Genomic DNA, 24,502 nt, shown 5'->3' with positions numbered 1-24,502 from the left:
TGGCGTCTGTAGGAGTTAGTGGGTGTTCTGTGTACCTTCAACACAGTATACACCGTTCGTTATCGGCCGATTTTGCGTTCTTGCTCTTCTGTAGTGGTTCTTGTCTGTGTGCCCTGACTGCAGTATACACCATTATATCCACCTATATAGCTAGCTATCTTGCTCTTTTTAATAGAGCTTGCAGTCAGTTGTAGGAGATTGTGCGTGCTGTCTGCGTGCCCTGACCGCAGTATACACCGTTATATCCACCTATATAGCTAGCTATATTGCCATCTGCAGGAGTTAGTGGGTGTTGTGTGTGCCTCCAGCACAATATACACTACCCAATTGCTGGTTTTCCCATCTCCCTTCAGGCCATTACCATGTCTGGAAGGCCAACAAGGAGAGGTAGACAGGCACAAGCCGATAAAAGAGGGCAAGCAGGCTCTGTGTCTAGAGACAACAGTGCTGGTCGTGGACACGGTGCATCGTCATCATCAGCACGTGGCCATGGGACACGCTTGTGCTTCTTTTTGGCAGCTGGACATGTTGAGCCGCAACATGCCGAAGACTTGTTAGAGTGGATGACCAAGCCCTCTTCATCCTCCTCATCCTCTCTCACCCAGGCTCAGGGTACTAGCAAAGCAGCTGCCAACGCATCGTCTTCCCTCCTCTCAATGTCATTATCAGTGACTCCTTCCCTAGACCCACCATGTCCTCCTGAGGAGTCTCCTGAACTCTTTGAGCACAGTGTTGCGTACATGCTCCAGGAGGATGCCCAGTGTTTTGTAGGCTCTGATGATGATACTCAGCTAGAGGAAGGCAGTAGCGTGAGCGCAGAGAGTGGGGATGCTCAAGAAGGACAGCAATCTGTTGATGGCTGTGGAGAGATCTGTTGTTGCTGCTGGGGGGGGGGGGGGCTTTTGTTGCTGATGGGAGAGAGAGAGGGTTGTTTAGGTGGCCCATTGTTGTTGGGTGGATCTATTGTTGCTGGAGGAGGCTCTGTTGCTACTGGCTAAAGGGGATATATTTTACTGCATTTCTTGTTAACAAATTCCATACAAATTATTTATCATCACAAAATGATACGTGGTTCTGTATTCTTTAAATGGGCAGTAATGGAAGATGGGTAGGGGTGGAACCAAGGAATGGTAATGAGAGGTGAGTAGGGGTGGCAAAAAAAGGATGACTCAGAAAGGGGGTGCTCTGTATATAGGCATGTGGGAACTGCATGCTGATAATTTATATGATTACTTTCTTATGTGAGTTAGCACCCCTCGTGGGCAGAACTTGAAGCCAAATTACTTCACTGAGCTCCACGCTGGAAGGACAACTTCTTTTCACTTGCCAGTGACACCTGTCCTGACACAGAGACTTTTTGGGAGACACCGAGTGTGGAGTCTCTCTACCAGCTCTATCACAAGCTAAACAATACACTCTACTTGTTTCAGCCCAAAGGCAAAGAGGGAAGCTGCTATATACGTCACAAGGCCTCACATACCATGGCCCAGCCTCTAAGAGGGTTCAATTAGGCAGCAGGCACTAATATAAGGACCCTGCCACTTACAAGGGCAGCCATACAGACACCAGTTCACCCCTCCGACAGAACCTCTGTCACTTGCCACCGCCACCTCCTCTCCCAAGCTGGCTGCCCCTCCTTCCCTTTTTTCTCACTCTACCTTACCCAAATGGTTAACATGAAATATTATAATTTATGCCCAGTTCCCATTTACTGTAGGAACATTCTCTCACCCTCCTCTCAACTGAACCAGACCAGACACTGTTGCTAATGTGGCTAACTGTGTAATTTCACCTGTTTGCCCCCACCGCTGAGCACTGTGTGAGGAATGGTGACTTTGTGAGGAAACTTCATTCTCTGCTATGTTGGGCAAGGTGCTGCACTGCCTGGCACCACAGTGTGATACAGGCCGGTGCACTGCGATAAAATGCAGCATGCTACATCGCAGCGCTAGGCTGTATTGCAGTGTGTTCCTGCGGTGACAGATGTTTTACCCTGTGGTGGTCACTGCACATAGTGGGAATTGGTCCTCACTCCTGCTATAGTACATGACAAAGTAACAGAACTATAAGCAAAGACAATGGTGCACCAACACAAATGTATGGTATTTAATTGTTAATCTTTATTAAATCACTTATAAATAATATTACAATTTATTTAATTATCAACATGCAGACACAACCAAGAGTAGGCATGTGTAAATAACCAATAAAACCAAAACTCGAATTGCAGTATATCTTCTCTTATAGATTTGGCTTCTTCCTCTTATTATTGTTTCACTAGAAAGAAAACATGAAAAAAGGATTTAGAGTATTGATCAAATTTTAAATAAAAGCAAGAAGGGGTTCCAGATATGAACAGGTGTTTATTGCTCAATAGCGGATCCCACAGGGTTTACCTAGACTAGGAGCTGTAACCTCTAATTTCACCTAAAGCTTCCTCTGCTGACATCTAGAATTGTACCACAGCTGTAAGGCACAAAAAATGCCTACGCAATGAATAAATTAAAGCCTATCCAAATCCAGGAACACAAATATATATTGTAGCTTCCTAGTCCTTAGATGTGATGGCTGCATTGGTTTTCTTTTTTAGGGTTTTTCCCCCTTTATTTTTACCTAGTGCAGGCATGTCCAAAGTCCGACCCGTGGGCCATTTGTGGCCCGCTTTCCGGTTTGATGTGGCCCCCATTTGGAATTTGCATATATATGTGTATATATACAGTGGTGTGAAAAAGTGTTTGCCCCCTTCCTCATTTCCTGTTCCTTTGCATGTTTGTCACACTTAAGTGTTTCGGAACATCAAACCAATTTAAACAATAGTCAAGGACAACACAAGTAAACACAAAATGCAATTTGTAAATGAAGGTGTTTATTATTAAAGGTGAAAAAAAATCCAAACCATCATGGCCCTGTGTGAAAAAGTGATTGCCCCCTAAACCTAATAACTGGTTGGGCCACCCTTAGCAGCAACAACTGCAACCAAGCATTTGCGATAACGTGCAATGAGGCTTTTACAGCGTCCTGGAGGAATTTTGGCCCACTCATCTTTGCAGAATTGTCCTAATTCAGTTACATTAGAGGGTTTTCGAGCATGAACGGCCTTTTTCAGGTCATACCACAACATCTCAATAGGATTCAGGTCTTGACTTTGGCTAGGCCACTCCAAAGTCTTAATTTTGTTTTTCTTCAGCCACTCGGTGGTGGACTTGCTGGTGTGTTTAGGATTATTGTCCTGCTGCAGAACCCAAGTTCGTTTCAGCTTGAGTACACGAACAGTTGGTCGGACATTCTCCTTCAGGATCTCTTGGTAGACAGCAGAATTCATAGTTCCTTTTATCACGGCAAGTCTTCCAGGTCCTGAAGCAGCAAAACAGCCCCAGACCATCACACTACCACCACCATATTTTACTGTTGGTATAATGTTCTTTTTATGAAATGCAGTGTTCCTTCTACGCCAGATATACTTGGACACACACCTTCCAAAGAGTTCCACTTTTGTCTCATCGGTCCACAGAATGTTGTCCCAAAAGTCTTGGGGATCATCAAGATGTGTTGTGGAGAAATTGAGACGAGCTTTGATGTTCTTTTTGCTCAGCAGTGGTTTTCTCCTTGGAACTCTGCCATGCAGGCCATTTTTGCCCAGTCTTTTCCTGATGGCGGAGGCATGAACGCTGACCTTAACTGAGGCAAGTGAGGCCTGCAGTTCCTTGGACGTTGTTGTGGGGTCTTTTGTGACCTCTTGGATGAGTCGTCGCTGCGCTCTTGGGGTAATTTTGGGCGGCCGGCCACTCCTGGGAAGGTTCACCACTGTTCCATGTCTTCGCCATTTGTGGATAATGGCTCTCACTGTGGTTCGCTGGATTCCCAAAGCTTTGGAAATGGCTTTATAACCCTTTCCAGACTGATAGATCTCAATTACTTTCTTTCTCAATTGTTCCTGAATTTCTTTGGGTCTCGGCATGATGTATAGCTTTTAAGGATCTTCTGGTGGACCTTACTGTGTCAAGCAGCTCCTATTTAAGTGATGCCTTGATTGTGAACAGGTGTGGCAATAATCAGGCCTGGGTGTGGCTAGAGAAATTGAACTCAGGTGTGGACAACTTCAGTTATAGTATGTTTGAACAAGGGGGGCAATCACTTTTTCACACAGGGCCATGATGGTTTGGATTTTTTTTCACCTTTAATAATAAACACCTTCATTTACAAATTGCATTTTGTGTTTACTTGTGTTGTCCTTGACTATTGTTTAAATTGGTTTGATGTTCCGAAACACTTAAGTGTGACAAACATGCAAAGGAACAGGAAATGAGGAAGGGGGCAAACACTTTTTCACACCACTGTATATATATGCTCACACACCTGTGGCCCCCAAAGCTTGAGCGTGTTAGCTTTTTTTATGCTGTTAATATACCTATCTTCTTTAGCCTGACAAATCCTGAGCGCTACGCTCATTCTTAGTATGAGCCAGGGCGTGTGGCTGGGCGTGTTCACAAGCCTATGTGCCTGAACAGCTATGAAGCTGAGAGAGCGAAGAACCAATCACAGGCACTGAGAATATTCCTGATCTCTGCAGATGCAGAGATCGGGGATATGTCACCGTGCCTGTGATTGGCGGTGGCGCTGTCAGCTTCCTTGCGGACTCGGGCGCATAGACTTGTGAACACGCCCAGCCACATGCCCCGGCTCATACTAAGAATGCGCGTGGTGCTCTGGATTTCACAGGCTAAAGAAGATAGGGGTTTTTATGCTGTTAATATACCTAACATGCTTGAGCTTTGGGAGCCACCGATGTATATACTTGGGGGGCCACATCAAACCGGAACATGGTTCCTTTCCTTGAGAAAGTTACACAACATGCCTGAGCTCGTTACCCTGAGCAAAGTGTATGTATGCATGTATGTATGTATATATTCTCTCTCATCATATATTGTTATGACATGAATAGTATGCTGTTTACAATAAACTTTGCATAAAATATTTAATTTGCATTTAATTTTAATGGTTCAAAAATGGCAGGCAAAATAGTCGGCCCTCACGCATATTCACTTCATGAAATCTGGCCCTCTTTGAAAAATGTTTGGACAGCCTTGACCTAGTGAGTCTGCCTGGAACACTCTTCCTGTCCTTGCACGGCAACATTCGCTTACCATATTGTAATTATGGAGGAGTAGCGGCGTCACCTTATGACGGCACTTTAGAAACCCTCCTTCTCCATAGTGTAGAGCAGCCTGTCTCAACCTTTTTAATCAGGAGTAACCCTTGAAATAAATTTGCAGACACTTTTACAGATTAAAACATCACTGATGTCATGTCAAAATGACATTGGCTTCAGAATGATGCAAGGACCATCAAAAGGGAGGCCAATCACTCACAGCTCAATGAACCCCAACCAACCTATAAGCCCCGTACACACGAGCGGACTTTTCAACATCCAAAGTCCGACGGACTGATTCCGTCAGACTATTCGAACGTGTGTGGGCTGCAATGGACTTTTGACTCGCCAAAGTCTGAAGGACTTTAGAATATGGAACATGCTTCAAATTTTTCCGAAGGAACTCCGCCGGACTCGGTCCCTTCGAAAAATTCGCTCATGTGTATGCTATTCCGACAGACTAAAACCGACGCTAGGGCAGCTATTGGCTACTGGCTATGAACTTCCTTATTCGAATCCAGTCGTACGTCATCACGTTCGAATCCGTCGGAGTTTAGTGTGATTGTGTGTGGCCAAGTCCGCTCGGCCGAAAAGTCCGTCAGAACTCTGTCGGAACTCCGGCAGAACTCCGGCAGAACTCCGGCAGAACTCCTTCGGAAGTCTGTCGGACATAAGTCCTCTCGTGTGTACGGGGCTTTAGAGTTGTGAATGGCTGCCGAAGGGGGTTCTGAAGTCTATAGAGATAAATGGGAACAATGTAACTCAGGAGACTGCACACAGGCAGAGTCTAGAGTTCAACCTTTTGAGGAACGTTTGAATTAATTTTTAGGTCTTGGGGGAACCCTTGCTAAAACCAATTCTTTGAGGATCAGTGGTAAAAATGGCTCTTAAATCGGTGATCAATGGAAAGAATGTTCCTTAGAGAAGTGGTTAGAATTCCTGGTTACAGAAAGTTAAAAAGATCATTCGTATCCTGCAGCTGGTACTGCCAAGTAGCACTGACCCCAGAACTATGGAGGCATCATCAAATAGGAGGTCAACCAGCCACAGCTCAAGGAACCTCTAGAAACGTCTTGTGGAACCCAAGGGTTCCATGAAATACTGTTTGAAAATAGCTGTTCTAAAGGAAGTTATCAGCTGCCAAGATTTCTGGCAGAATCATCAGGAACTTTTTCAAAAAGAATGGTTGGAATGGAATATTTAACAAACCAAAAGGGAGAAAATCAGAGTGGCTGCTTGTTAGGATTTACACACACTTCAATCGGTCACGCTTTGAGGCTGAGTTACTAAAGGCAAATAGGATAACTGAAACTTCCCTTGCAAAGTGAACAGCCTAAATGGCTTTTGTAAATCAACCCCTTTATGTTCTACTAGTATGCTATCTGCACACAGGGCCCCTAGTACTGCTTGTTCTTTTGTTGAATCATCAATTCTTGTCCTGATATGAAGAGGGAAAATCTCCCCAATGGGGACACTGAGAGCAACTACACCACCACTCTTTCCAAAATAATATAAAAGTCGTTAGCTGGCCTTAGCCTTTAATTATAATCTCTTTGTTTTACTACCAAAGGATAAAATACCCAGCATTAGATGTGTCTCCTGTCTCAAAAAACCTTTCCAAAATACTTACCAAAGGCATATTTGGCAAAGAACCCATTGAGCTGAACGGACTCATCACTGTGGAACTGAAAAACAAGGGTATTTCCTGTGGAGGTTAAGGTAGGTATGGTGATTTTGCCTCAAAATTTTCCTATCAATGGGGAGGTGGTCTTTGGTCCATTGAAAACGAGCATATAGTCAAAACCGCATGTGTTACTGTACTCCACGGTGAAGTCTGTCACATTTACAGAGACCTGTAAAGGATTTAAAACATAAGATTATTAGACAATTGCAGTGATAAATGGATCAACTAAGTTGTTTTTTTCTGAACAGTCTGTGCCATTCTTTTAAGATTTGCATAGGCATGTATGCTTGGCTGAACAATCGTTGTGTAAGCTGTCACATCTATGGGCATGTTTGGACAATAATGGATAGTGCCAGAGAGTCCCTATCTAGTCCATAAAGTAATACATAGTTCACCATCTATTTTGCTAACAATCCTTTCAGTTCCAAATATATATCACAGAAATACATTTATCCACATCCACCATCCCATTTGACCCATCCGTGTTTCTCTTTAGCATACTTTCCTATATAACACTCTTTCTTAGCCTTTTTAACACGGAGGAATATCTTTCTGGTCCCAGGGAACCCCTACTAATAATTACTATATCTACAGCTCATGGTACATTAGTGTGGTGGTCACAGGGAAGAGTGCGTCTGACATTGCTGGTCAATTGGAAGAATGCTCCCTACATTGGTGGTCAATAGGAAAAATGCTTCTTACATTGGTGGCCAGTGGGAAGAATTCTCCTTACATTGGGGGTCAGTAGGATGAATTTTCCTTACACTGTTATCCAGTAAGAATTCTCCTTACATTGGTGGTCAATGGGAAGAATTCTCCTTACATTGGTGGTCAGTAGGAAGAATACTCCTTACATTGGTGTCCAGTGGGAGGAATTATTATGTTGTTGGCCAGTAGGAAGAATTCTCCTTACATTAGTGGTCAATCTCTATGCACCCGGCCCCTAATCTCCATGCAGGGCGCCAGACCCATGGATTACTGTGGGTTTTGTTTTTTTTGTTTTTTTAGAAGCACATGATCAGAGCCTGAGGCTCTAATTGGCTTTGAAATGGGTGGGCTCTGTGCTCCAAGCCATTCACTTGAGTAACATTAGCAAATTAGTATTCGCTAATGTCTTTCTGATTCTTCTCCTGACCAATCAGGACCCGATTAGCTGGGAGGAGAAGCGACCGGATTAGCTGGTAGGAGAATCAGTGGGGAAGCCGCCTGAGAAGGAGAAGCAGCTGGGAAGCCACTGAAGCTGCCGAGGAGGAGAAGCAGCTGGTAAGCTGCCCAGGAAGCTGCCAAGGAGGAGAAGCAGTGGGGAAGCCACCTGCGACCTGGATGGGGTAAGTAGTGCGGGATGCCCCCCCAGAAAAACAATTGAGCACCAGACACTACTGCACCTTACATTGTTTGCCAGTAGGAAGAATTCTCCTTACATAGGTGGTCAATGGGAAGGATGCTCCTTAAATTGGTGGCCAGCAGGAAGAATGCTTCTTGCATTGGTGGCCAGTAGGAAGAATGCTCCTTGCATTGGTGGCCAGAAGGAAGAATGCTCCTTGCATTGGTGGCCAGAAGGAAGAATGCTCCTTACATTGGTGGTCAATGAGAAAAATGCTCCTTACATTGGTGGCCATTGGGGAAAAAGCTACCCCTAACAAATAGCTAAAAAGATCGTTGGTGTCAATAGTTACTCATCTAAGCTGTTTATTGTTCAATGAACCCCTAGCAACCTCTGGAGGAACCTTAAGGTTCAATGGAATCCTAGTTGAGAATGGCTGCTCTACACTCCGTCCTTTGAAGGACATGATGGAACAGGATAACTTATGATGACACAAGGCTCACTTTTCACCCACCATCACTCGAACTACTGAAAGAAGGTTCTCTGTAAGTTGTTTAGGAACCAATTTTTGTCTGCTTCTACAAATCTAGTGAAATGTTATTCCAGATTACATCATATTGTTTTAATACAACAATTGTAATGAATAGAGCATAATTGTTACCTAAATAAAGCTCTCAAGTAAAATTTAAATTATAGACCATGAGCCTATTTATTACTATACTATACTCTGTAGCCTTGTGACGGACCTGCTCATTTCTTCCCCAGATGCCCTCCTATGTTGAGTAGGATGCCGTGCCATGTATTATGTATGTATAAACTGATCATTGGCCTGCTGTAGGTTTCATCTTGGCTGAGGTTATGTGTCCTCACTGCCCAGCAGATATCCAATTTCTGGATAAAACCCAGAATCCTGCAGCAACTGTCATCCTTTAAAGATTTAAGACTAGATAGATCTACATTAACGTTAAAATTGTATTATTGGAAAAGTTTCGTGTTTTTAAGTATAGTTTATATTCATTAGGCCTCCTTTAGACGTGCAGTTGGGGACAGCAAAAATGTGTGGTTGAGCCACGTTATTTCCACACGACATGCACCCATCCCCCTTAAGCTTCAATAGGCAGCAGGTGGGGGTGTTTACAATGCTTTGCACCCATAGCAAAGTTTACCGGGCATGCAGCAATTAGCGGGTGACAAGCTCACCAAATGCAACATACTCAAGGAAATGGGGGAAGCGCCACCAGCGCCCCGCAATACATGTGGCTGACGTGCATTTGTCAGAAATAATGGAGTTAAAACAGACACAGAGGAGGCGTTGCATCATTTCCTCGTTGCATGCCAGTAGCCTCTGAAGAGCAGTCTAAACACAGATTGGGCTTCAGAGGAAAGGGAGGTTTAGACGCACATCTATATCTATCCTTAGGCTGGATTCACATATATGTGGCTGTGGTTTGCAGTCCGGTGACCTGTGTGTTTCTGTTCACTAGGTCAGGTGCAAATTTTTTCCTGAATCCGCACCTTAACTGGACCCAAAACTTGAAACTGCACCGCGGCCATCCTGGACATGTGAACCGGCTCCATTCAGAGCCAGTGTAGTGTCATATTTTGCTCCCCATCATAGAATGCTCCGGAAGTGAGGTTGCGGCCAGAAATTTAGCACTGCGCATGCGCGATGTGTTCCAAACACTTGCGCCATGCGTTCCAAATGATTTGCGACACTGCAGACCAGTGAAACCGTCAGATAATGTCAGAGAAGTGAAGGGAGGTAATCCCCTCCCTGAGCCACAGTTACCCACTCTCTCCGCCACTCTCTGCTCTGTCTAAAGTTAATGTCACGATTACCTCCCCTCACTCCCATGACATTATCTGACGGTTTCACTGAACTACATTGTTGGAAATCCTCTGGAACGCATGGTGCAAGCATTTGGAACGCATCACGCATGCGCAGTGCAAAATTTCTGGCCGCAACATCACTTCCGGAGCATTCTATGATGGGGAGCAAAATATGACACTACACCGGTCCCATTTACATGTCATGTGAATTTAATGCGGTTTATAATGCATCCAATTTGCAAACTTAATATTGAGGTTTGCAAGTTTTACAGTTCTTTTGCATTTTTTCAGTATTTTTGCAAAAACCCTAAATATAAAATGCACATTTAAAGCGGCGTTCCAGCCTCCTTGACAAGTTTTTAAAAAAAGCACACCATGATTCTTGTTAGTTGCACTATATAATTACTGCTGTAATTGTAAACCTTCTTCTTACTTACCAATTTGTCATTATCCACAGGATCCCAGAAGGCAGGCTGACCAGCTATGATGTGGGCATCTGAAGCCAGTTCCTATTTGCTTCCGGGATTCTGAGCAGCTGGCTCATGCCTGCGCAGTAAGGACACTGCGTGGCACAGCATGCTGTTTACAGGCTGCCGTAACAATGTTGGCATCGGCGGAATTTCCTGCCCCGTTGTTATGGCAACCTGTCCATAAACCCAGAACTTTCTGTCTCGAAATACCACAAGATTTCATTGCCAGCCATTCTTAGGACTTCTGGGATAGATGATGGCGATATCTCAGGAGTCCTAGGGAAGTGCCTAATGACAAAAATCACTAGGCGGCCGCAGGAAGTGCAGACTGCACAGAGAAAAAGAAGATATTTAGCAATAAAATAAAATAAAAAATGATTGCCATTACATTAGAGCTGCATGATTAATCATTAAAGAATCAAGATCGTGATTAAACCCCCTCACGATCTTAAAGCGGGATTCCACCCTAAAGTGGAACCTCCGCTGATCGGATCCCTCCCCCCTCCGGTGTCACAATTGACACCTTTCAGGGGGGTGGAAATACCTGTCAAAGACAGGTATTTTCACCCACTTCCGGGCATAGACTCCCGTGGGAGTCTACGCCATTTCCTGCCCTGCCGCGCTGTCTGCTGGGACACACACGGGTCCCAGTGACAGCGCAGAGATTTCCTATTGCGCGGCGCGGCTCACGCATGCGTAGTAGGGAACCGGAAAGTGAAGCCGATTCGCTTCACTTCCTGATTCCCTCACCTAGAATGGTGACTGCAGCAGCCGAGAGCCGAGCGATCGATCGGCCTCGGCTGCCGGCATCTCTGGAACCCGGGACAGGTGAGTGTCCATTTATTAAAAGTCAGCAGCTGTAGTATTTATAGCTGCTGGCTTTTAATATTTTTTTTTTGGGTGGAATGCCTCTTTAAAAACAGCATTTCCTCGATTCAGTGGAGAGCCTTCTCTGCTCACAACTGACAGCTGTCAAAAAAACAACATCGCTTAGGCGGAGATAAAAGGGAAACATTGTAACACTTCGTTCTTTTAGATCAAAGGAATAAACTTCGGTCTGTAAATGAGGTCCGTTTTAACCAATTAAAGACTCAACCTTTTTCTGATACTTGTTGCTTACAAGTTAGAATCAGTATTTTTTGCTAAAAAAAAAAATACTTTGAACCTCCAAATTATATATATATATATATATATATATATATATATATATATATATATATATATATACATATATATATACATATATATATATTTTTTTTTTTTGGGCAGCGCTCTTTTAAACACAATTTTTTGGGGGGAAAAAAACACTTTAATTAAATTAAAAATACAAAACAGTAAAATTAGCCTAATTTTTTCTTTATAATGTTAAAGATGATGTTACGGCGAGAGAATCATGATCTTTATTAAGAGCAAAAAAAAAAAATCAAGATTCTAATTTTAGCCAGAATCGTGCTGCTCTACATTACGTACTGTTCTGCGGGTGGGCATTGATCATGAAAAAATGGGTGGAACTCCGTTTTAATGCAAGGTGCTCTCATGCTACAGAAAGCTCATCACCAGATCCCCACCAAATAAGACCAAATTGAACAAGTACATTGTTAGGGTTTCAATAACCTGTCATTTTGGGTACTCACTTGATAACCAATCGGGCCGTCACTACCCAGGTACAGTCCATATAGGCAGGATAGGCAGAGGGGTAGTTGGGAGTAGAGAATGTGCCCGTTGGGTTGCTCAGCACTGAGCCACAGGTCACTAAAATAAGGAAAGTAAAATTACTGAAATGCAATCCAATCAAACTAAAACTATTTAACAAATAAGAGATAAGATAGAAACAAATGAAAGATATTTTTGCAGTCAGACCCCACTGAAATATACAGCAGCCTTGGTAAAGACATTTCAGACATTCCAAAAAATGACCGCATTGGACAGATATCCATCATAGGAGGTGGGACAGGGCGTAACTGCGAACCGAGTAGACAGGAGATCTGGCTCTGTCTAATCCGGCACTGGTGAGCCTGTAGGTGGGCAATAGTGAGGCTGCAATTATGGGCAATACGAGGCTGCAGGTGGGCACTGGTCAGGCTGTGATGATGGACAATGGCGAGGCTGCAGCTGTGCACTGATCAGGCTGCAATGATGGGCACTGACCCTTCTTTATTTAAAAAATAAGATTTTGTTCCTGAAACCTCCCCTTAAAATTAAGGTGCATGCTATACCCTGATAAATACGGTATAACATGGTTATTATTTTAATGAAAAAAATAATAATTAAAGCTTTACAAGACTTGTTCATTTTTGTCTATATTTACCATGAAATTTTGAATTGGAGTGTGTAACCCTGTTACATGTGTCATTCTCTGTTGTCCCATTGTCACATACTAACAATCCTTTATTTGTGAGACCCTGCGTGGTCACTAATTGGAATGTAAATTCCCTTACTTTTTTCTCTTTCTTTCGAATTGTGTTTTTTATGTCTGTTTTGTGGAAAAACGCAATAAATATATCTAAAAAAAAATAAAAATAGACAGACCTCGATTGACATTATAGAATACACTTACTGTATGTCAATAGATTACAGAAATGGATATAAGGACGTGCAGCCTTCAGCCAAAGAGCTGACCAGTAAAGGGTCACAATGCGTGTCAGATTTTTTTACTGTCTATGTTCCTGCGGAAAAGATTTCTCTATATTTGTCCCAGCTGCCCAAAGTTGGATTGAATTTTGGCCAGTTCAGTAGGGATGGGCTGATTTTCGATTCATCTATGGCCGCTCCTGCTCAACAGGAGCATTTAGAGGCAGAACCCCCCCCCCCCCCCCCCCCATTACTTGCATGCTCAGAAGTTGGTAATTTTTGTACAGAAAAAAAGGCAAACGTTCATACACGCACATTAAAGGGGTTGTAAAGGCTTGTGTTTTTTCACCTTAATGCATCCTATGCTTTAAGGTGACAAAAAAAACCTTGCACTCACTGGCCCCCTAGCCCCCCCCCCCCCCCGTTTTACTTACCTGAGCCCCGAATTTCCGTTGGCGAGTCCCCGCAGTCCTTTTCTCCACGGGTTTCTTGGCTTTTGATTGGATATGTTAATAGCAGCGCAGCCATTGGCTCCTGCTGCTGTCAATCAAATCCAATGACGCGGGCGCCGGGGGGCGGGACTGAGTCCTGCATTTGGCCTCTTTGGACGCCAAATGATGGATTCGGTAGCGCGCCCGCAAGGTAACCCCCTGGGGAGAGAGCTTCTCCTAGGGGGTTATCTAATGTAGGGAGAAGCTGCAAGAGCCGCCAGGGGACCCCAGAAATGGATGTTCAGGGCCACTCTGTGCAAAATGAGCTGCACAGTGGAGGTAAGTATGACATGTTTGTTATTTAAAAAAATAAACAATCCTTTAGTATCACGTTAAGGTTAAATGCATTTAGGCACGTTTGCAAATGAATGCATTTTAACTACCAGAATAGATTAATATTCTACCCAATAGAATGCATTAATGCCAAAAGTGCAAATGCGCATACATTTATGGAACAATGTGACTTTAGGAGCGTCTTTAAGCTGCATTTTCCTTCCCTAGAGCAAAAGCGTCCAAGAGAGGAAAAAAATGTCCTGTGTGAATGAGACCATACTGATATAATATACTGGTCACTGCTGCTGATCTGATTCCATGGCAGTATTTCTGAGCCACTGATATAGAATAAGTATAGAATTAGGTGCCTTGTCCTCATTCTGCTGCTTCAGATCTGCATGCTTATCCCTGCCAGTGACACCAGTGGCCAGGACGGTGACAACTAGAATCTCATAGGGAGCTATGCAATGGAAGCCTTTGTAAAGCTCTCAGCAAGCGCTTGTTCATGATAGCGGCTGTGAGGTGGTAATGCCACGCAGTTGAGCTGCATTTTTATCATTTCCCCAACCTCACCCCCTTTAGGCCAGGGTTGTACACATGCTTTGCAGCTGTGGTAGGAATTATACCCTTTGTCGCTTTTGGTGGGCATAGCACCCGCCAAACGTGACCCATTCAAGCGGTCACAGGGTTCAAAGGGTTAAAGCAGGCAGTGAGAAGGTGAAACAATGCTACAACATCTCCTCACCGCCTGTCAAATGCTCTCTGAACAGCGATCCGAATGCAGACTGCTTTGCAAGGTTTGTGTGAATGAGGTTCTCTTTTGTCACATTTTAGGATTTTTTATTTCAGAACATCACATCATAAAAATGGGGTAAAGTTGGGCTCTGTTGTGTGCACCCTTACCAGTGCTGTATGACGCCTTGAACCCAGTGGCCACGATACTGTTGTTGCTGACGAATTCAAGGAGCATTTTGTTGGTTGTAGAGACCATAGGGGGAAGCTGGCCGGCTCCACAGGCTCTGTCCAATAACACTGGGGAGGACGTGGTGGGCCCATCGTAGATCCTCAGGTAATCTGAAGCACAGCGTGTCGAGTTCTGGACATCAAAGGCCTGGAATTGCAGGAAGACCTAGAGGAAAAAGGAGATGTCAGTAAGAGTAGCGTCTCTCTGTTAACAACTTGCCTACTGGGCACACAAATAGAGCTTTCTTTTGGTGATATTTAACCACTTCAATACAGGGCATTTTCACCCCCCTTCCTGCCCAGGCCAATTTTCAGTTTTTAGCACTGTCGCACTTTGAGTGACAGTTGCATGGTCATGCAACACTGTACCCAAATACATTTTTTATAATTTTTCCCCCACAAACAGAACTTTCTTTTGGTGGTATTTGATCATCTGTGGTTTTTATTTTTTGTAAACAAAAGAAGTGCGACAACTTTGAAAAAAAAAAAAAAACACAGTATTTTTAACTTTTTGCTATAATAAATATCCCAATTTAAAAAAAAAATCCAATAAGCATAAATTGATTGGTTTGCCCAAAAGTTATAGTGTCTACAATATGGAGGATGGTTTATGTCATTTTTATTATTATTATTTTTTATTTACTAATAATGGCGGCGATCTGCAATTTTTATCGTGACTGTGACATTGCGACAGACACATCAGACACTTTGGACATTTTGGGACCACTGACAATTATACAGCGATCAGTGCTATAAAAATGCATTGATTACTGTATAAATGTCACTAGCAGTGAAGGGGTTAACACTAGGGGGCGATCAAGGGGTTAAATGCATTACCTAGGAAGTGATTCTAACTGTAGAGGAGGGGACTCACAAGGGGAGGAGACCGTTCCAGCTCTGATACCGGGCAATCACGGGTGCCCGGCGGACATTGCCACCGCCAGGCACGCACATCGGCTCCCGAGTGACGCGGCCCCCAGACAGCCGGGAAGCCCAGGACCTCATATGACGTCCGCCCCGGAATGGGAAATCCCTCCTGCAGAAGTCATTTGACAATGGGCGGGACCTGAAGTGGTTAATTACCACTGTGTTTTTGTTTGTTTTTTGCTAAACGAACGAAAAAAAGGACCAAAAACATTATAACATTTTGCAAACGGGTCATTTTTCTCACAGACAGGTGTGCACTGATGAGGTAGCACTAATAGGGGGCACTGAAGGGCACTGATGTGCAGCACTGATAGATGGCACGGATGGGCACTGTTGGGACTGCATTCATACCTCCCCACATTTTGAGATGGGAATGAGGGTCACCTACTAACAAATGTATGTAGGCATAGGACACGCCCCATGCCACACCCCCTTAAAGGAGAATTAACCAAAAAAAGTTTAATTAAATCCACAAGGACTTTTCCTTGATATTGGCTTTTAAAATGTACAAAGGCAGCAACTATATACATACAACTACCATATTTATCGGCATATAAAACGCACTTTTCCCCCTTAAAAACAGGGGGAAATCGTGGGTGCGTGTTATACGCCAGTTGTGAGCCTGTGGGCGGCTTTCAGACATTCTCGGCAGCTTTCGCCCGCTCTCGGCCGCTCTCAGCCATTCTCGGCCGCCGAAAGCCAACGAGAACGGCCGAAAGCGGCCGAAAGCAGGACATCTGGCTCTGTATCTCCGCGGCGCCATTGACAAGGCTGCATGACAAGGCTGCAAATGATACTGACAAGACTGCAGATGGACACTGATAAGGCTGCATTGATGGGCATTTAAATGTAAGTTATTTTCCTTAAACTTCCCTCCTAAGCACGTGTTATACGCCGATAAATACGGTATATAGATCAGACCAAAATGAGGGACAAATGAGGAGGAAAGAGGGACAGAGGGACAGAAGGACATTGCTCCAAATCAGGGACAGTTGCTATGCTATGCTGCACTGATCATAAGGACTCTGATGATCAGTGCCCTGATTATCAGTGTAGATGTCCCCTATCACACTTGCCAGCTCTCTCCTCACAATGTGGCAGCGCAGGGAAAGGGATGCCGATAAGTGATCAGCTGTGATTGGACATGATCACGTGGTAAAGAGTCACTGATTGGCACCTTATGATCATCTGTGTCTGAAGGACACAGAGCATGCCAGGTGTGTGCCGCGGCAGGCACGAGGGGCTGTTCTGGGAGGATATCAGTAGATGCCCTCCCAGAACTGGACAACCGTGCTGTACCCGTCATTCGCCTATAGCGTGGTGGGAAAGTGGTTAAAGTGGAACTTAACTGTATCTGATCTCCACAAACTGAAAACGCTATTTCATTCATTTTTAATATTTACAGAAAACTTGCCCATCCATCTTTCCGTGATTTATTGTGTTGAGAAATCCCTAAACCCCCCCCCCCCCCCGCCCCCTAGCATTTCTAGCTGTGGCAATCTTGAGTAAGGGCAGATGACTCATATAGCATTTACTTCCTGGAATTCATCTGCCCTTAGCTCAGGCATGCAGGAAGGAGGGTGTGCTTAGCTGGGAAAGCCCCTCCTCCAGGTGAAAGAAAAATAAATGCCCATGAAGACTCCTTGGATGTATGACATCATTTTGGACTAGGCTAGGTAATTATAATATTCCTTCCTATCTGTTTAGTAATGCTAGCAGCAAAAGGATGAAAAATAGTTAATGCTGATTAAGGGGCGGTTCACTCCATGAATCGCACAGGGATGATTCATTGGAATGGGTGCCAGACCGCACCAAATGTAGGCCATGCACTACTTTAGAAAATGCACAGCAAACAGATTGCATTACTGTACAACACAACCCAGTGCAGACAAACGCACTGCACTTGCGAGTTGTGTTTGGGGTGTCATTAACCTAACACGGACACCTTCTGCAGATGGTAACTGCAGTGCGTTGTGAACGCAGTGTGGGAAATGCACACGGAATGCAGGTTTCCCGCACCACGTTCTGCTGTGAACTGACCCTGAATGAGTTTAGTTCACTTTAACCACTTGCCGCCCGCCCTATAAGCAATTGACGGTGGCAAAGTGGTTGCATAATCCTGATCGGACGTCATATGACGTGATCAGGATTATGAGCCGCTGCGTGCCCCCGGGGTGCGCATCGCGGCGATCGTTGTTGCGGGGTGTCAGTCTGACACCCGACAACTACGATCTCGGTAAAGAGTCTCCGACGGAGACTCTTTACCACGTGAGCAGCCTTGTCCAATCACGGCTGATCACAGTGTAAAGAGGAAGAGCCGGTGATCGGCTTTTCCTCACTCGCGTCTGTCAGACACGGGTAGAGGAGAGCCGATCGGCTGCTCCTCTGATGGGGGGGTCTGTGCTGATCGATTATCAGCACAGCCCCCCCGAGGATGCCCACACTGGACCACCAGGGACGCCACCAGACCACCAGGGATGCCCAGCAAAAGGTAATCCTCCCTAGACCACCAGGGATGCCAGTCAGTGCCACAATGGATGCCAATCAGTGCCCATAATGGATGCCAATCAGTGCCCACAATGGGCATCACTGATTGACATGCATTATTGTTTGGCACTGATTGGCATCCATTAGTACAGTATAACACCAATGCCGCCTATGAGTGCCCACCTGTGCCGCCTATCAGTGCCCACCTGTGCTGCCTATCAGTGCCCATCCATGCCACCTATCAGTGCCCACCCATGCCCATCTGTGCCGCCTATCCATGCCCCTCTGTGCCGCCTATCCATGCCCATCTGTGCCGCCCATCCATGCCAATCCGTGCCAGCTATCAGTGCCAATTTGTGCCGCCTTATCAGTGCCCATCAGTGTAGCCCCATCAGTGCCCATCAGTGAAGGAGAAAACATACTTAATTACAAAGTTTTGAAACTGAAACCAAAAAAAAACATATTTTTTTTCTAAATTTTCGGTATTTTTTTATTTGTAGCGCAAAAAATAAAAACCATAGAGGTGATCAAACACCACCAAAAGAAAGCTCTATTTGTGGGAAAAAATGATAAAAATTTCATTTGGGTACAGTGTAGCATGACCGCGCAATTGTCATTCAAAGTGTGACAGCGCTGAAAGCTCAAAATTGGTCTGGGCAGGAAGGTGTTTAAGTGCCCTGTATTGAAGTGGTTAAGTAATAACTTTTTAACCCTTCGATACTCTGAATTGTGGCCTTACCTGGTTTGATGGAACACGAATGAGCCACAAGCAGCTGCTGGCAGTGGGATAATTATTGGGGTAGTTGGAAGATGTTAGGGATCCTGAAGGATCGGAGAGCAATGTTCTGCAGAGACCTATATAAAAGTTACATGGTTAGAAATTCAAAGTGGTTGTCAGTATAAAAAGCAAGACAGAGCAGTACATCAGCAACAGCAAGAATCAGGCCATTCACATACAGAGGTACGATCAGATTTTTTTTTCTTATGCTCCGGGTTCACTCAAGGTATATTTAATCAAAAAATAGTGACCCTGATTTGTAAAGCTCTATGAATTCCAAGTTCTTACCACAATCATATAACTTACCGCAATCATATAACTTGTTAATTTTGGCAACATTCAAGTTGCTGAGTCCATAGCGCTGTCCGATGGCGATAGAGGCATTTGGTTTTGGGACAATGGTGGCAGAGATGCCATCCGTGGAGAAAGCAGACCTAGAAACAAATACAATTATATATTTTACACACACTCTTCCATTATCATGGCTTTAGCTAAAAAGGGGGTCCTCTAGGTAAAAGAAAAGCTTTTCAGGTGCCTCCAGCTTCTCTTCCTCTTTATACAGGAATTAGGAGTTGTAATCCTTGACTTTCTCTGCAGCACCCCCTGCAGGTGAAAACAGGTATTATGGTGCAAACTTTGCACTATAAAGTCAGTAACATTAGGATGACACTATACAATATCCTCATACTCCTATAAAAATCCACACACAGCCCTGGAATCTATTTTTCATAAAATTGTTTCATACTGTGCTTTTCTGCCTCCTTGTAATGTATTTTGGCAAGCCCTCTCACTTCTATTTGGAACGAGCAGTGCATGTTAGTTGCAGTCATGTGGACTGTTCTGTGTTCTCTTATAGTCCATAGCCCATTTGGGAGCAAGCAAGAGAAGGTGGCTACATTCCTAAATACCGTAGAACCATTGAGAACCAACGCTGTCACCCACAGGAAGTCGGATGATGACACCAAAAAAAGATTTGGAGCAGGCTGAGAGTAATAAAATGGAGTGAAGAATACATACTTGAATAGAATTGTTCTTTAAAACCATATGCCCCGTACACATGATCAGAAATTCCACCAGCAAAAGTTTGTTGTCCGTTTTTGGAAATTCAGATCATGTGTACGCTTCATCGGACTTTTGCTGGCGGAATTCCCACCAGCAAAAGATTGAGAGCAGGTTCTCTATTTTTCTGAAGGAAAAAGTTCAGATCGGAAACTCTGATCGTCTGTACCAATTCCGACGTGCAAAATTCCTATGCATGCTTGGAAACAATGCGACGCATGCTCTAAAGCATTGAACTTCATTTCCCCGGCTCATCGTAGTGTTGTACGTCACCGCGTTCTTGGCGGTCAAAAGTTCAGAGAACTTTTGTGTGACCGTGTGTATGCCAGCCAAGCTTAAGCGGAACTCTGTCAGAAAAACTATCCAAGATTTTGTGTGTACGCAGCATTAGAGTTGGTGCCTCCCAACGCTTTAAGAGGTTTAGGAGGTGGGGCGAGGTTTATGGTCATGGGCTGTCATGGCTGCAGGGTACCATGGATCCCGGTGGGTCCATTTTAAGAGGTGTGGCAACTGGGACCCCTCCCTTTAGCATTCAGTGTCATCTTTGCATCATGCTCCACTCCGCTCCCCAGCAGTACTTGTACTGTTGGGAAGCGGAGCGAGGGATGGAGCAGCAAAGGCTTCAATAGTAGGAGCACCCGCCGCCACAGCAGAGCTGCTGTCGCCACATGTTGCATCACGGTGCCGGGATCTGAGCTTAGTTGGTCAGTGGCAGGGAAGAGGAAAGGGGGAGCTTTCATGGTGCCGCGCAATTCATATACCTGTGAGCTGAGTGGATCTTTTTGGGCACGTCTCTTTGCTGGATTGGCCATCTCTCTTTGCTGGAGGGGGCATGTCTCTTTGCCGGAGGGGGCATGTCTCTTTGCTGGAGGGGGCATGTCTCTTTGCTGGAGGGGACATGTCTCTTTGCTGGAGGGGACATGTCTCTTTGCTGGATTGGGCATGTCTCTTTGCTGGATTGAGCATGTCTCTTTGCTGGAGGGGGTATGTCTCTTTGCTGGATTGGGCATATCTCTTTGCTGGATACATGGGGATGTCTCTTTTCTGGATTGGGCTGTCTCTTTACTATTTGGGGATGCCTCTTTACATTATGGAAATGTCTCTTTGCTGGATGGGTGTAATTTTTTTTTTGGTGGGGGCAGCATTTCATTCTTGGACCAAGGCAGCACAATGTTTTGGGCCAGCCCTGCACGGCAGTCACATGACCGGAAAACTCCTGATCACAAGCAGCGATCGTGAGCTTTCTGTTAGCCATGGGTAACTGTGCTGGGAGCGGCAGGGCAGCTGCTCTTGGCACAGCTGTATACCACCAATTCACACAAATATGTGGTCCCTCAGAACCAGGGCCCACCCGCCAAGAGGCGGCATATTTGAATGCGGCCGGCGCCAAAGGGGTTTAACCAGAGTTTGGTGATGTATTAATCCTGAATCACATAAGGAATGCTAATATGTGCCTAAACAGACTCCATCACATTGTACAATTAGAGCTATAAATGCCAGTGTCTGACAGCCCACCGTCCCAGCTATGTATAATGACTTAAGCAGCCCATAGAATATGACACATGCACACGGGTGGAAGGAAAGAAAATTGTTCAATTCCCCCATCAACACTGACAAACCCGTCCCCACAGTGCTATTGTATTCGGCCGGCGGGGAGCGTGGGGAGCCTTCCCCACTGGCAAAATACAATCATCACTACTGGCTGTTACTGTATCGCTGCCAGCAGTGCAAAAAAAAAATATCTGACAGGCTGGTTGTACTGAAGTTGATTGATGGACTGACTTTAGTACAACCAGCCTTCCCATAAATGGATCAGATCTTGTCTGGTATTGCTGAACCGGCAGAGATTCGACCCATCTATGGCTGGCTTTAGCCGCACTCCATTCCTGCTGCGGCATCCCCCGATCTAAATTCTGGTGTCAGAGCTTAATGAGAGGGATGATCACACACCTCCCATGTGACAGTTCTGGGGCCTAGTGATTGGCTAGGTAGTGTCAGATGGGGGAGGTCAGCTGCCCCCCCCATACCCTAAAGACCTGCTGTGTTAATAAGGGTTCCAGTATGGGGAGGAGGAGGTGGCTGGGTAAGTATACGTGCTTGCTGAGATGAGCTGTCTGTAGACACTGTCACTTTGCCATGAACTTGTAACCACGTTTCTCAAGCCTTGTTTGCCATGTTTGCCATGTTTGCCATAAACCCACTGGGGGTGATTTACTAAAACTGGAGCATTCAGAATATGGTTCAGCTGTGCCGGGTAGCCGATCAGCTTCTAACTTCAGCTTGTTCAGCTAAACTTTCATACATTTTGAAGGGGGGGGGGGGCACAGTTTGGCATGTTTGCCCTGGGCTCTAGATGACCTTGTCCCGGCGCTGGTGAAAAGGGTGCTGCCGCCGACATTGCGGGTAAGGGAACCCGGCAGTGTAGCCTTATGGCTTAATGCCGGAAACCCTACTGTGCATGTGCGAGGCTCCGCTCCTCTCTCCTACTGGCTTGGCGGCGGGGGAAAGAGGAGGGAGCTCAGCAGCGACATAAGTGGCGGTGCCCGAGACTCCTGGAAGTGGGAACAGGATACCTGAAAATAGACAGGTATCCGTTTCTCTCTCACCCCTGAAAGGTGCCAAATGTGGCACCGGAGCGGGGAAGGAGCCAAATGAGCGGAAGTTGCACTTTTTGGTGCAACTCCACTTTATTATGGCACTGCTTATCTCAGAGGAAAATACTTATCCCCTGTCACCCCCCAAATTCCCTCTTCCAACACAAATCCCCTCCCCAACAATCTCCTTGCGGCACCCCTCCTCACCTCACATGATACCACAGAGCCCAGGCCAACCGTCCCTCCTGCCCACCCCTTGTCCCGACCCTGATTGTCTCCATAAGACAGGAAGTGTGTCACTGGCAGGATCACCAGGTGAAAATAAAGGAATAATCCTGAAAAAAAGAAAATGCACCTGATGACTGGTAATCTGCAATATATTAAGTTTTTGGTCTAAATAAACTTTAAGGTGCCTGTTGGAGCTCAGTGAATCAGGATCAGTGAATGTTCACACTTTAATAGATCTGACTGTGCCACCTACAAGGATATCGCAGCAGTTTAATAAAACGGTGTTTCTGGCCAATGCAAAGTGGAAAGTGAAAGTCATTTGATATTTCTATGAAATGCAACCATTTGTACCTTGGATAATGCATGACGGAGCCGTAGTCATAATCTATGCCTTGATTCAATGTGTCAAACTTCTGAAAATTGTTCTCGTACCCTGAAGAAGACAAAATTTGCAGCAGCAATATTACAGTGGTGTGAAAAAAGTGTTTGCCCCCTTCCTCATTTCCTGTTCCTTTGCATGTTTGTCACACTTAAGTGTTTCGGAACATCAAACCAATTTAAACAATAGTCAAGGACAACACAAGTAAACACAAAATGCAATTTGTAAATGAAGGTGTTTATTATTAAAGGTGAAAAAAAATCCAAACCATCATGGCCCTGTGTGAAAAAGTGATTGCCCCCCTTGTTAAAACATACTATAACTGTGGTTGTCCACACCTGAGTTCAATTTCTCTAGCCACACCCAGGCCTGATTATTGCCACACCTGTTCACAATCAAGGCATCACTTAAATAGGAGCTGCTTGACACAGTAAGGTCCACCAGAAGATCCTTAAAAGCTACACATCATGCCGAGACCCAAAGAAATTCAGGAACAATTGAGAAAGAAAGTAATTGAGATCTATCAGTCTGGAAAGGGTTATAAAGCCATTTCCAAAGCTTTGGGAATCCAGCGAACCACAGTGAGAGCCATTATCCACAAATGGCGAAGACATGGAACAGTGGTGAACCTTCCCAGGAGTGGCCGGCCGCCCAAAATTACCCCAAGAGCGCAGCGACGACTCATCCAAGAGGTCACAAAAGACCCCACAACAACGTCCAAGGAACTGCAGGCCTCATTTGCCTCAGTTAAGGTCAGCGTTCATGTCTCCACCATCAGGAAAAGACTGGGCAAAAATGGCCTGCATGGCATAGTTCCAAGGAGAAAACCACTGCTGAGCAAAAAGAACATCAAAGCTCGTCTCAATTTCTCCACAACACATCTTGATGATCCCCAAGACTTTTGGGACAACATTCTGTGGACCGATGAGACAAAAGTGGAACTCTTTGGAAGGTGTGTGTCCAAGTATATCTGGCGTAGAAGGAACACTGCATTTCATAAAAAGAACATTATACCAACAGTAAAATATGGTGGTGGTAGTGTGATGGTCTGGGGCTGTTTTGTTGCTTCAGGACCTAGAAGACTTGCCGTGATAAAAGGAACTATGAATTCTGCTGTCTACCAAGAGATCCTGAAGGAGAATGTCCGACCATCTGTTCGTGTACTCAAGCTGAAACGAACTTGGGTTCTGCAGCAGGACAATGATCCTAAACACACCAGCAAGTCCACCACCGAATGGGTGAAGAAAAACAAAATGAAGACTTTGGAGTGGCCTAGCCAAAGTCCTGACCTGAAT

General features: G+C 45.0%; 1 pseudogene; it reads right to left on the bottom strand.

Annotated features, from left to right (window-relative positions):
- Window positions 1–2,266: 2,266 nt before the first annotated feature.
- LOC143925905 (embryonic protein UVS.2-like) overlaps window positions 2,267–24,502 on the bottom strand; it is a 68,085-nt pseudogene continuing 45,849 nt past the window's right edge.

The sequence above is a fragment of the Lithobates pipiens genome, unplaced genomic scaffold (genome assembly GCF_037356315.1).
Source record: "Lithobates pipiens isolate NorthernLeopardFrog02 unplaced genomic scaffold, aLitPip1_a1.2 Scaffold_10, whole genome shotgun sequence".
Lineage (NCBI taxonomy): Eukaryota > Metazoa > Chordata > Amphibia > Anura > Ranidae > Lithobates > Lithobates pipiens.
The sequence above is the reverse complement of the archived record's forward strand: the minus strand, read 5'-3'. Positions and strand labels throughout refer to the sequence as shown.